The sequence below is a fragment of the Abramis brama genome, assembly GCF_963993115.1.
Source record: "Abramis brama genome assembly, chromosome: 1".
In the NCBI taxonomy this organism is placed as follows: Eukaryota; Metazoa; Chordata; class Actinopteri; order Cypriniformes; family Leuciscidae; genus Abramis; species Abramis brama.
This window is the reverse complement of record NC_139963.1, coordinates 66,842,623-66,854,756: the sequence shown is the minus strand read 5'-3', so window position 1 is coordinate 66,854,756 and position 12,134 is coordinate 66,842,623. Positions and strand designations below refer to the sequence as shown.

At 35.1% G+C, this 12,134-nt stretch overlaps 1 long non-coding RNA gene across 3 annotated transcripts; it reads left to right on the top strand.

Annotated features, from left to right (window-relative positions):
- The first annotated feature begins 1,933 nt into the window (after positions 1–1,933).
- Positions 1,934–10,552, top strand: LOC311079024. 3 transcript variants are annotated; one of them, XR_014605324.1, is made up of 5 exons: positions 1,934–2,285; positions 2,738–2,783; positions 3,908–3,966; positions 5,415–5,448; positions 9,694–10,552. It is a non-coding gene; the product is annotated as an uncharacterized lncRNA (long non-coding RNA). The 3 variants fall into 3 exon arrangements; XR_014605323.1 differs by lacking the exon at positions 3,908–3,966; XR_014605325.1 differs by lacking the exons at positions 1,934–2,285; positions 3,908–3,966 and adding an exon at positions 2,583–2,640.
- The last annotated feature ends 1,582 nt before the right edge of the window (positions 10,553–12,134 follow it).

Genomic DNA, 12,134 nt, shown 5'->3' with positions numbered 1-12,134 from the left:
ATGACGCGAATAAAGATGTCAAATCTGGCCATAATCTAAACGTCCACTGACAGCCAGAACTAGTTCAGAAAAGACGTTCATACTGAATATAATATGGACGTCCGTTGACATCCAGAAACAGTCCATAAATGACGTGAATAAAGATGTCAAATCTGGCCATAATCTAAATGTCCACTGACAGCCAGAACTAGTTCAGAAAAGACGTTCATACTGACTATAATCTGGACGTCCGTTGACATCCAGAAATAGTCCATAAATGATGCGAATAAAGATGTCCAATCCGGCCATAATCTAAACGTCCACTGACAGCCAGAACTAGTTCAGAAAAGACGTTCATACTGACTATAATCTGGACGTCCGTTGACATCCAGAAATGACTGACAGCCAGAACTAGTTCAGAATAAAATGACAAACAATATCTGTAAATTAATTAACTGACTGTTAATTTACGGACTCTATCATTAACTGTTAAATTGATCTTGCTGGTCAGACACCAACAGGGTTCATGATGCACACATGGTGCTTTTAAGTCCTCCTGGGAAGTTTGTATTCATGAGGTTTTACTATTTGGTTTTTTTTTATGTTTTAAATTAATTTATGAAGCCACTGTAAAATGTATCATTACATGTTATATTGTTATACTATACTGTCATATTTTGTGCAGGCATTAGCTTACTTCATCGTAAATAGAAAAGCCTGACAAAGTAACTGCTAAATACCAAAGTATTGTGGTATTACATGTTTCTCACTGACACACTCATAACTCTTCAAGATCGGGCTTAAAGAAAATCCCAAGCTTCCTACTCATATTTTCATCATTGTGGCGGCGTTCATGTGTGTTCAATTTGTAAATACGATCTTTATGATACAGGTATGTCTTGAATGCATCAATAGCTCTAGTTTAGGGACAATCCATACAAACAATCTTTACTAAACAGACTGTCACAGTGAGAAGATTTTTGTCCTTTATCAATGCTAAAGGCCTAACCACTGCAGTTAATACCATGCTGTTAAATAAACGTCTGTAGACAAGTCTTAAGGTTAGGGTTAGGGTTAACCTTAACCCTTAATTTCTAACCCAGACCCGGTTTCACAGACAGGGTTTAGATAAAGCCAGGATTTGTCCTTAGTTCAATTTGGGTATTTCATTATAGCTTTTAAAAATGTGCCTTAGAAAAAAAAAAACATTACTGGCGTGCATCTTGAGACCAAACAATGGCACTGCCATAAGATATGTCAGTACAAGTTGCTTTCAGGTAATACAGCTCAAACATGCATTTTAGTCTGGGACTACAGGCTTAAGTCTTGCCTGTGAAGTGTGAAACCCAGGGTATTATGTTGTAACTTGTATACAATTATGCCAATGTTACCAAAGTGTTGCGTTGGACAGAGGATTAACCCTAAACCAACAGGTTGTGTACCAGTGCCACACAGGGTGAAAAAGGATGTTGACATTATTAGGCATAAGAGTGTTTCTAAAGGAAAGGTCAAGAATTTGTGAAAGTGTAAAAGGGTCATTATGGGTCACATGAATGTAACTGTCACCACCATGATACCAATTCATTAGATTTTCATATAGATCTATATACAGAATTGTATATGAATATATGCAGTGTTTGCTCTGTTTAATATACTGTTTGCTCTATTAAATTGCGCTTTATCAGAACAGTGGTAAATAAATATTATATATGGTCAGTTACTGTAAGTTCTTACAGTATTTTTAATCTTTTATTTAATGTTTAATTTTTAATCATGCACTGCAATGAAAAAACAATTTAACCAATTGATTAAATATAACAGCCAGTCTACAAATACAACCAAATAAATAGCACATTATATATATATATATATATATATATATATATATATATATATATATATATATATATATATATATATATATATATATGTTCATATTTTCCTGTAATTGCAATGTTGCCACACTATTGGCTGTCTCTCCTAGCTGTTTCGAGCATGATTGGTTATTCTCTGTTTATTCTGACTGTCATCCAGGAATCTAGCCAATGACAACTATGCGCGCCTTTACGAGTCAAGTTTGAATAAACGTCAGTTGAGTGAGTCGGTGTTTGCTTTGCTGCTGCGCGGGATCTTCAATATTAGCCTATTCTGTGGGTTTTACGTCGTTTAAAACATGGATTATTTTACATCGGACTGCTAAATGTTTATTTTGAGCGAGTTGCTGGGTGTTGCTGGATGCAAATGAAGAACAAACAAGGGATATGGACAAAGAATTTTAACAACGGACATATTGCAATCTACGGAAGGTAAAACTTTATTTTATACAAATTCTGCTACATCAAGATATAACTTAGTGTATTAAATTGAGAATCTAAACGCGATTAGCGCAATATTATTAGTGCATACGGTATTCCAATGTATTTATGTTATGTGATGATAGCATGTGTAACTTGTCTAACTTATAGGCTACTTATTAGTTTATGATAAAAAATAAAACTCAGCATGGGAGCTTTACAACGAGTGAACTGAGAATATTGTAACTTATCTTTAGACAGAAAGGAACTGTCACAGAATCTGCAAACTAGGCTTTTGAATCGTTAATCGCGGGATGGCTAACCGATCAGTTAAATTAACGAGTCTTAATAATATGTTTTGGAGCTGGTGAGTCAATTTTGCAAGCTTTTGCAAATGTCTCCGTTAGTAAGTAAAACCAATAACTAATATTGATGTGTATGTGTGTGTTTCCTTCATGATCCAGGCATTTTGGGAATAAATATTATCCAGCCACACGATGTTCAGATGCGGTGAGTATTGTCATAAAATACACGTGAAATAGAGGCAGAACATGTGAATCTGCTCAAATGCACTGAACACACAAGCTTTATCTTCTTGAGTTTACAGGCCTAGCTGACCCAAAAATAAATGTCTTTCAAAATGAAAGTATTTTCAAACCTGTATAACTTACTTTTGTGAAACACAAGAATTTTGGGAATAAAACAACTGTATTCATTGTATGACAAAAATAAAAGGCATTTTTCAAGATATCTTAATTATGGTTCTACATAAGAAACTCATACAATTTCAACATATGGGTGAGTAAGCTACATAATGAGATAACTCTTTTTTTTTTTTTTTTTTGGATGAGCTGTTCTATTAGTTCACCTCAAAGTTGAAAATTGTGTCATCATTTACTCACCCTCAAGTTGTTTCAAACCTGTATGAATTTCTTTCTTCTGCTGAACACAAAGAAAGATATTTTGAAGAATGTCTGTAACTTGGGTCCCATTGACTTCCATAGTATTTTTTTTTCCTACTACGGAAGTCAATGGGACCCAAGTCTGTCTGTTTACCGACATTCTTCAAAATAAATTTCTTTGTGTTCAGCAGAATAAAGAAATTCATACAGGTTTAAAACAACTTGAGGGTGAGTAAATGATGACACAATTTGAGGTGAACTAATCCTTTAAGGACATTTGCTAAATTAACCATGTTTTTTATTATAGTGTAGAAACCATGTTTTTATGGTGGATTGATTACAATAATTTATTAAGTGAGTATAGGAGCAGGCTTCACTGCATATATTAATAAACTTTTAGAGTGCTGGCCTGGATAATTGTAATACGTAAAATAGGTAAGAGGCCGCACTATGCATAAACTTTTATTTGCAAAAATGCGTTTCGGCGCGTGCAAACTGATGAAGGCACGCGCCGAAACGTGTTTTTGCAAATAAAAGTTTATGCATAGTGGGGCCTCTTTCCTATTTTACATATTACAATAATTTATTACCATTTGGTTAGTGTCGCAAAACATTGTTAATTTTTAGTAAGGGTTCTCCAGATTTATATAACACTTATAGAACATTAAAAAATGGTCCTATGTTACCCGGTCAATAATCCTATTAACACACTTTAAAAAAAAAAAAAATTAGATCAAGCATTGGACTTACGGAGCAGAATAGGCACCAACAGAGAAACAAGTCCATCACTAGTAAGTATCCACTGCAGTATCTGGTTACACTTTATTTCGATAGTCCACTTTCACTAACATGTCAACTAACTCTCATTAGAGTATTAGTAGGCTGTAGTAGACAGTCAATAGACTGGTAGGTTAAGTTTAGATGTTAGGATTCGGGTTAGGAGAATAAGTTGACTTGTAGTTGCCAAGTAACTTATAGTCAGTAGAATGTCTGTTAGGGGACCAACAAAACAGAGTGTTAGCAAATATTAAGCAGACAGTCTACTAATACTCTAATGACAGATAGTTGACATGTAGTTGCAAAGTTACTTATAGTTAGTAGAATGTCTAAAGTGGACTATCGAAATAAAGTGTTACCTAGTATCTAAATCCACAGTCAATTTTAAAGGCACAATGCACTCCGAAATTAAAAAATGATCTATTTTTTTCTTCTCTCGTGCCAATCCAGATCTGACTTTCTTTCCACAAAGATTTTTTGAAAAATTATCCATTATTGTAAGCCAATATAATGCAAGTGCATACGCCAGAAACTTCATACAGCGTACTCACAGCTTGCTGTGTTGTTCACACAAGATGTTTTCTGCACTTATCATGTGAGCTTTACAATGCTCTTGGACTTTTTCGACCTTCAGCATTTTGGTGTCTATTCACTTGCATTATTTGACACACAAACACAAGAGATGGATAATATTTCTAAAAGTCTAGTTTATTTTTTCTAAAATATGTGTTTTCATCCGTAGAAAGAAAATCATATACCTTTCGGTCGGCATAAGGTAGATAAAATGAAGGGGGAATCAGTTTGCTCTCCTTTACCTAGTATTATTTATAAATCTTACATGTGATTTAATAAATGTACAATTAAAGGGGTGTTCCAAGCAAACATCTAAATCCCTTCACAAAGAGCCCTTCCACAAAAGGGTTAGCAAAGGGGGACATGCATGCGATGGTAAATTAACTGAAGTAATTTTATCTTATAGTAATTTTATATTATATTTATGGTAATGTGACCTAGGATGGCAAGTTCCTGTGATTCATTTTAAAGTAGATATGGTGGAAGAGTTCAATTTAACATAGAATAATTGAGTTGTTTGTTTAGGTTTGCTATATTACACACATTTTCATCATACCGAAGTTCCATAGGTAAAACTTTTATTAATAGATGCGTTAACCCTACCTGCAGGGTTAAAAGAAAAGACGTCAAGAACACACAAACTTAAGGAACTTTTACACATCAACAATGTACTAAAAACGGAAGAGTTTTTTCTTTGTACAGATGACAACGTTATTAAAACGATTACCGTTTGGACAGATCCACTGTGTTAATCTACTTGTTCCTTCTTTTGGTGATGCACATTTTTCTATCAGACATAAGTTTTAGATACCAGACAAAACGAATGAAATGTGACCCATGCTAATTAATTCCCCCCTTTTACCTCTCTCTTTTATCTTTCTGTGGCCAGGATCCGTCATTCATCAGAACAGCTACCAAGAGAAGTGAGTATTCGTCCTCTACCTCCTTTGTCTCAATGTTATTTAAACACAATTGGTCTCCAAAGTACTATATGTATGTGTTTATATTAGGGGTGTAAGATTAAGAAAATGTCATAATTCGATACAATTGCGATTTTCGATGCAAAAACGATTCTCGATAAATAAAAAAAAACGATTCACAGTATGTAAATGTAGTTACTTTTCCTATGTAGGTATTAGGGATGTGCATCTCCATAACTGAGGCCGATACGATACGCATCTCGATGCATAGCCAACGATACAATACATTAATGATACATATAAGCAGCTGCCAGCTACCAATGCAATACGATTCACTATTATTACGATCCGGTGCGATTCGATTTCGATTCAACGCATTGCAAAAATATGATACTATGCAATTCAATATGGTATAGATAGTTAACTTTTATTTCTTTTGTTCAGACATAGGGCAAATCATAAAGTAGCTTAAGTGCCATCTGACTTTTAACACATGGCTCTCTCACAATCAAAAGATTTGGTTTCCACAAAAAAAGCAGGTACTGTAGGCTAACTGACCAGAAAGCAGGTCCTGTTATTATGTGCTTCACGGGCCGTTTATCAGTACACGGCTCTAAAAGATCCCCACTGAAGTAATAACATCGCTGCGAGATCTAGTGAGAAGCATTCATATTTCTCTGTTAATAACGGATCAAACAGCGCTGACGTGGAAACATTGTGCCATGAATAAACAATCCAGTGTCCACACACTGTTAGACCTTACCAGGTTTTTTTACAGTAAAATACTGGCAACACTGTTGCCAGTAATTTACTGTTAATTGTACAGTTCTTTACTGTAATCTACAGTATGTTACTGTAAAAATGCACTAAAACTCGAGTTAACTAATTTCACTTGCAGAAACCGACTGTCTTAAATTGACCAACTGTCATTTAAATGTATTAACTAAAATTTATAATGCATTAACAACGTGAGCAAAGTATTACTCTTAACTTATTTTATTTGAAACCACAAAAAAACTTTGGTAAATAAAGAGATTTCCACTGGACCAGCAACTACACAGTCACCGCCTGTTAAATAAAGCAACATGCAGCATATCATCAATGTTTGTAGATCTTCTCCTGGACTGAAGCACAGGCTCTACTCTTCAGCACAATGGTGACCCAAAAAACTACATTTTACAGTAAACTACTGGCAACAGTGTTGCCAGTATAAACCTGTTTTATAACTTACAGTTTATTACTGTTAAAATACATTTTGTGGGTGTCTTTTTATCTTACACTCTTAACCCTTTCAACCCCACAGGAAAATCCACACTACAAAGAGTAAAAGTAACATTGAGACAGTGTTGCAGTGAGATAATTAAGGGAATATGTAAGTGATTGTTAAGCATTAGTGATGAACACCTGCTGTTAGAACAGAAAATAGAGAAACACAAGAACTACAACTGACTTCCAGCCATTACACATTATTACACTTATTATTAACCAGTATGACTTTATTTCTGTCATACAGAAGTTGTTATTGAGATGTTTAATTGAAAATGTTTGGTTTGAAGTTACCGTTATAGAGATCAGTGCTTGCTTTAGTTGGGTTGCTGATGCTAAAACATTAGTGTTTCTTTTGCTGCTTGAGCTGTGTTTTTGCAAGTCACACTTGTGCACACACAGTTTATGAATGATTGCGGTTATGTTGATTATGGTGACAAAATCATCATATAGCCTGTTCATTCACTAAGTAATTCATTCTTGCTCATTCAGGATTTAGTTCTCAAAAGGGTTTACATTACCACCACTGTGAAACCACAGCAATAAACTAAAATTTCACTTTTTTTTTCTTTTTTTTTTTACACATCATGCATAACCAAAAATAACAGAGCTACAATGTATTGTAGAAACACAGATATATCACAAATTAGCACATGAATCTGAACAATGGTGGCAATTTTATTTTACATTTTTATTCATGCAGCAGTGCATGCTGGGAGTTTTATACTATCCTGGAACCCAGCATGCATTGCGACATGAAACTTTTGATTGTCACCATTGTTGAGATTCATACGCTGATTGTTGATATTTGTGTGTGTCTGAGTCAAGCAAGGAGTTGAATAAATTTTAATGCACTATAAGATTTCAATATTCTTCAGAAAATCTGGTTACAGAAATATTGCTAGCTTTCATGTTGTAGATTATCAGATATATGGTAAATATGAAATACCCATAAATTCAAAGCTTATATACAGAACAATACCTGTAAATCAGATATGTCCAGGATGATTATGACATCATCACATCAGCCATTAACACCTGATAAAATTTACTTTTTACACCTCATGACTTTGTCTTGCTATAACAAACGTGCTTTACAAACACAATGTTACAGCAGTCAGAGAGAGATAAATGGTAAGAAGTCCAGGTACAAGAGACCAACTAAAGCAAATACTGATCTCCATCATGGTGACAACAAACTTTATTATTAACTATATCTCTGTTAATTCTCAACAAGAACTTTTGTACATGTATGCAAGAAATAATCGTAAACTGGTTTCACACTCAGTGTTGCTGGAAGTCAATTGTAGTTTTTGTGTTTCTCTTTTTTCTGTTCTTGTTTCTCTGTCCTTCAGTGATTCTGCTTATCAGGTGTTCATCAGTTTCTCAATTCACTCACTTCTTTTCATTCAAGTGGACTATATTAGTGAACTAATGTAGGGAATAGTGAATGAGGGTATAGGGTGTGATTGGGAAAACAGCCTCTGATTGTCGACTTTGAGCGCTGTTAATTCACAGTATATTCCTGTAGGCTATTTTTATTTCCTACGGTATATTACTGTTTTAATGGAAAATGGTATGATATTGTCAGAATTTGGCCTTTTTTTACAGCAAGGGTTAACAGTGCAGATCAGCAACATTCACCATGGATTTACTGTAGTAACACTAACTGTAACCATGGAAGTTTGGCAGGAATAGTAGGCTATAATGCTTTCAAGTTACATTACGTTGGTTTTATTTTGACATGAATAAAATTACTGCCCTCAAATGTTAATCTGAACTAAAATAAACCTTTGTTTATAACTACAATATTACATTTAATTTTTTTCAAGGAGCTGTTTTACATGCTTCTAAGAGTCATATTATTCATTATTATAGCTTCATCATTCCTCAAAGTAAAAAAAAAATCATACTTTATGATGTTAGGTTTAATACAAAAAAAAAAAGTTAAAAATATTAAATCAAGGAAATTTCTCTGGCATTTCTTTCTTTTTCCTGTATCGAAAACGTACCGAACCGTGACACAAGTGTATCGTATTGAACCGAACCATGAATTTTGTGAACCGTTAACTTACACCCCTAATATGTGTGTGTGTGTGTGTGTGTGTGTATATGGGGCTGTTTAAACCTGGCCACTTGATGCGTTTTCTCAGATCGGATAGCTATCTGTTTTATCACAACATTTCCATTTACACCTGGTCACATAAATATGTTTTTGCAAACCGGATATAAATCCGATCTTCGATTCCCTCGCTATGCAAATTTAATGGCGTTCACGTCACCGAAAGCAACAGATATGAGCTGCATTTTATTGATCATCCGTTAAAATTTCTAAATCAAAGACCGCAATAGGAGAGAGCGCAACAGCCCTGGTAAGATCATTTCGTTTCTTTACTTTTAATGATGATAACTGTGTGTTAAGCATCGGGGACTTACTTTCACTTTGATTTGCGATAGTTTGCACATTGGCTTGATGAATAACGTTAGATGGTCAGCGGCGATGTGGCAGTAGCGTCGTCATAACTAGCTATAACATGACATATAGCCTATAACACGCTCTCACACCTTTATTTTAGAGCGTTTTTGGGAGGAGTAAAATTTACATATGTGGTTTCAACAACCAGATGCATTTACACTTGTCCAGTTTCTCCTGAAGTGGTTTGAGCAATCAGATTCAAATGCGTCACGAATGCGTTTCGGAGGGCATTTACACCTGGTCTTTTCAAGATCATATCTATCCGATCACTAAAATCGCATGAAGTTGTAAATGGCCCCTATATGTGTGTGTGTGTGTGTGTGTGTGTGTGTGTGTGGAATGCCTTATATCAGGCTTGATGTAATTTTACTTGATTTGTGATTTATTTCATTTAACTGATTCGAGTACTCAAATTTTCAACTATGTATCTCTGCTATAAGCTAAACCACAACAGTGGCATTTGTATTTATTTATTTAATATGTGGATTTTTTTGCTTTGATTGTAGCTGCTGTCATGAAATGGGACCCAGCTGCAACAGAGGCCCAAATAAAGTCTGTAGCCGATCATCTGAAACTGCTTGCTGCTATAAATGAAGCTTGTGAACCTTATAGCAGCCATATTTTGTTAATTGTTATGTTATATTGTTTTAACAACATTTTATAGATTATTTAAAGGGAAATTGTGTTAATTTACAACTTTACTGTTCTGGCTTTTAAGTTTTATTGTGTTAATTTATACTTTACTCTTCCGACTGTTAAGTATTGGTCCAGCAGAACAAAATGGTAATAAAAATATATTTTGAGATTTAAATAGTTGATTTCTTGGAGTGATTAGTTTGGTTTACAGGAAAATGGTAAGCAGTTGATTTCTTGGAGTGATTAGTTTGGTTTACAGGAAAATGGTAAGCAGTTTATTACAGTTATATTGTTAAGATATACAAATGCAAGTATATACACTACACAGTTATTCAATTGAATATTCAATATTATCAATATTCTTTAAAATCTTATTTAGGTCTATGGTCTGTGTGTCTGCAGTTTCATGACACGACAACCATTAACAATGAGTAACTGGGTTTTTCTCAGTGAGAACTAGCTCACTCACTGCCACTGTTTTGTAAATATTTGTAAGTAAATATTTTTTAAAGTTGGATCCTTGCAAAATGCACATACGGGATTTCCATGTCAGTATGGGTCTTTAACAGTCTTTGACATTTCTACTACAGAAAACACGTCTAATACAACTTTTATTCTGGCTGCCTTTAGATGTCTAACAATTACGTCTGTAGCACGTCTTTAATTTACGTCTATACAATGTCCAGAAAAGACGTAAAAAAAACTTTCATTCTGGCTCCTGTGAGGACGTCTTCTTGATGTCTAAGAATGACGTCTGTAGCACGTCTTTAATTTACGTCTATACAATGTCCAGAAAAGACGTAAAAAAAACGTTCATTCTGGCTCCTGTGAGGACGTCTTCTGGATGTCTAAGAATGACGTCTTTAGCACGTCTTTAATTTACGTCTATACAATGTCCAGAAAAGACGTAAAAAAAACGTTCATTCTGGCTCCTGTGAGGACGTCTTCTGGATGTCTAAGAATGACGTCTTTAGCACGTCTTTAATTTACGTCTATACAATGTCCAGAAAAGACGTTAAAAAAACTTTCATTCTGGCTCCTGTGAGGACGTCTTCTGGATGTCTAAGAATGACGTCTGTAGCACGTCTTTAATTTACGTCTATACAATGTCCAGAAAAGACGTCAAAAAAACTTTCATTCTGGCTCCTGTGAGGACGTCTTCTGGATGTCTAAGAATGACGTCTTTAGCACGTCTTTAATTTACGTCTATACAATGTCCAGAAAAGACGTCAAAAAAACTTTCATTCTGGCTCCTGTGAGGACGTCTTCTGGATGTCTAAGAATGACGTCTTTAGCACGTCTTTAATTTACGTCTATACAATGTCCAGAAAAGACGTAAAAAAAACTTTCATTCTGGCTCCTGTGAGGACGTCTTCTGGATGTCTAAGAATGACGTCTGTAGCACGTCTTTAATTTACGTCTATACAATGTCCAGAAAAGACGTCAAAAAAACTTTCATTCTGGCTCCTGTGAGGACGTCTTCTGGATGTCTAAGAATGACGTCTTTAGCACGTCTTTAATTTACGTCTATACAATGTCCAGAAAAGACGTCAAAAAAACTTTCATTCTGGCTCCTGTGAGGACGTCTTCTGGATGTCTAAGAATGACGTCTTTAGCACGTCTTTAATTTACGTCTATACAATGTCCAGAAAAGACGTCAAAAAAACTTTCATTCTGGCTCCTGTGAGGACGTCTTCTGGATGTCTAAGAATGACGTCTTTTAGACGTCTTCTAGACGACTTTTTGCTCGCTGGGTTAGCTCGCACACTGACTGTCTCGCTCCTCTTGACTGTCGGTAAAATAATTTATTGTTAACACTCAAAATAACAGTCAGTTTGGTGTGGTTAATATATCTTAATGCTTAACATCAGCTTGTAATGTTGTCGCGTCCTGTTGTATTAGCTAGCTAAGAAACTAACAGTTTAAAAGTAACGTTTGCTAATGTTGATTTCAGAAAAAAAGCCGTCATCGTCCGTTCATTACCTTCCACGTCGTGCACATATCCCTCGATCCAGTTGCTGTAACCTTTCAGAAAAACTTGGAATCTTGCAGTCGTTATTTCGCCATTTTTCAACATAGTCCACTGTTAATTCAGGAAGAGATGAAAGGTTTGTTGTCCACAAAGTTACCACCATGATTACAGACGCCCGCTGCGCTCTGTCACTGAACTTCTGGTTTAGAGTGTACCCCCTAGCCTCGTTTTGGTTCTAGATGGTAGGGCTGGGCGATATGGACCAAAAGTCATATCCCGATATATTTAGGCTGAATATCGATATACGATATATATCCCGATATTTTTTCCGCAAAGTGA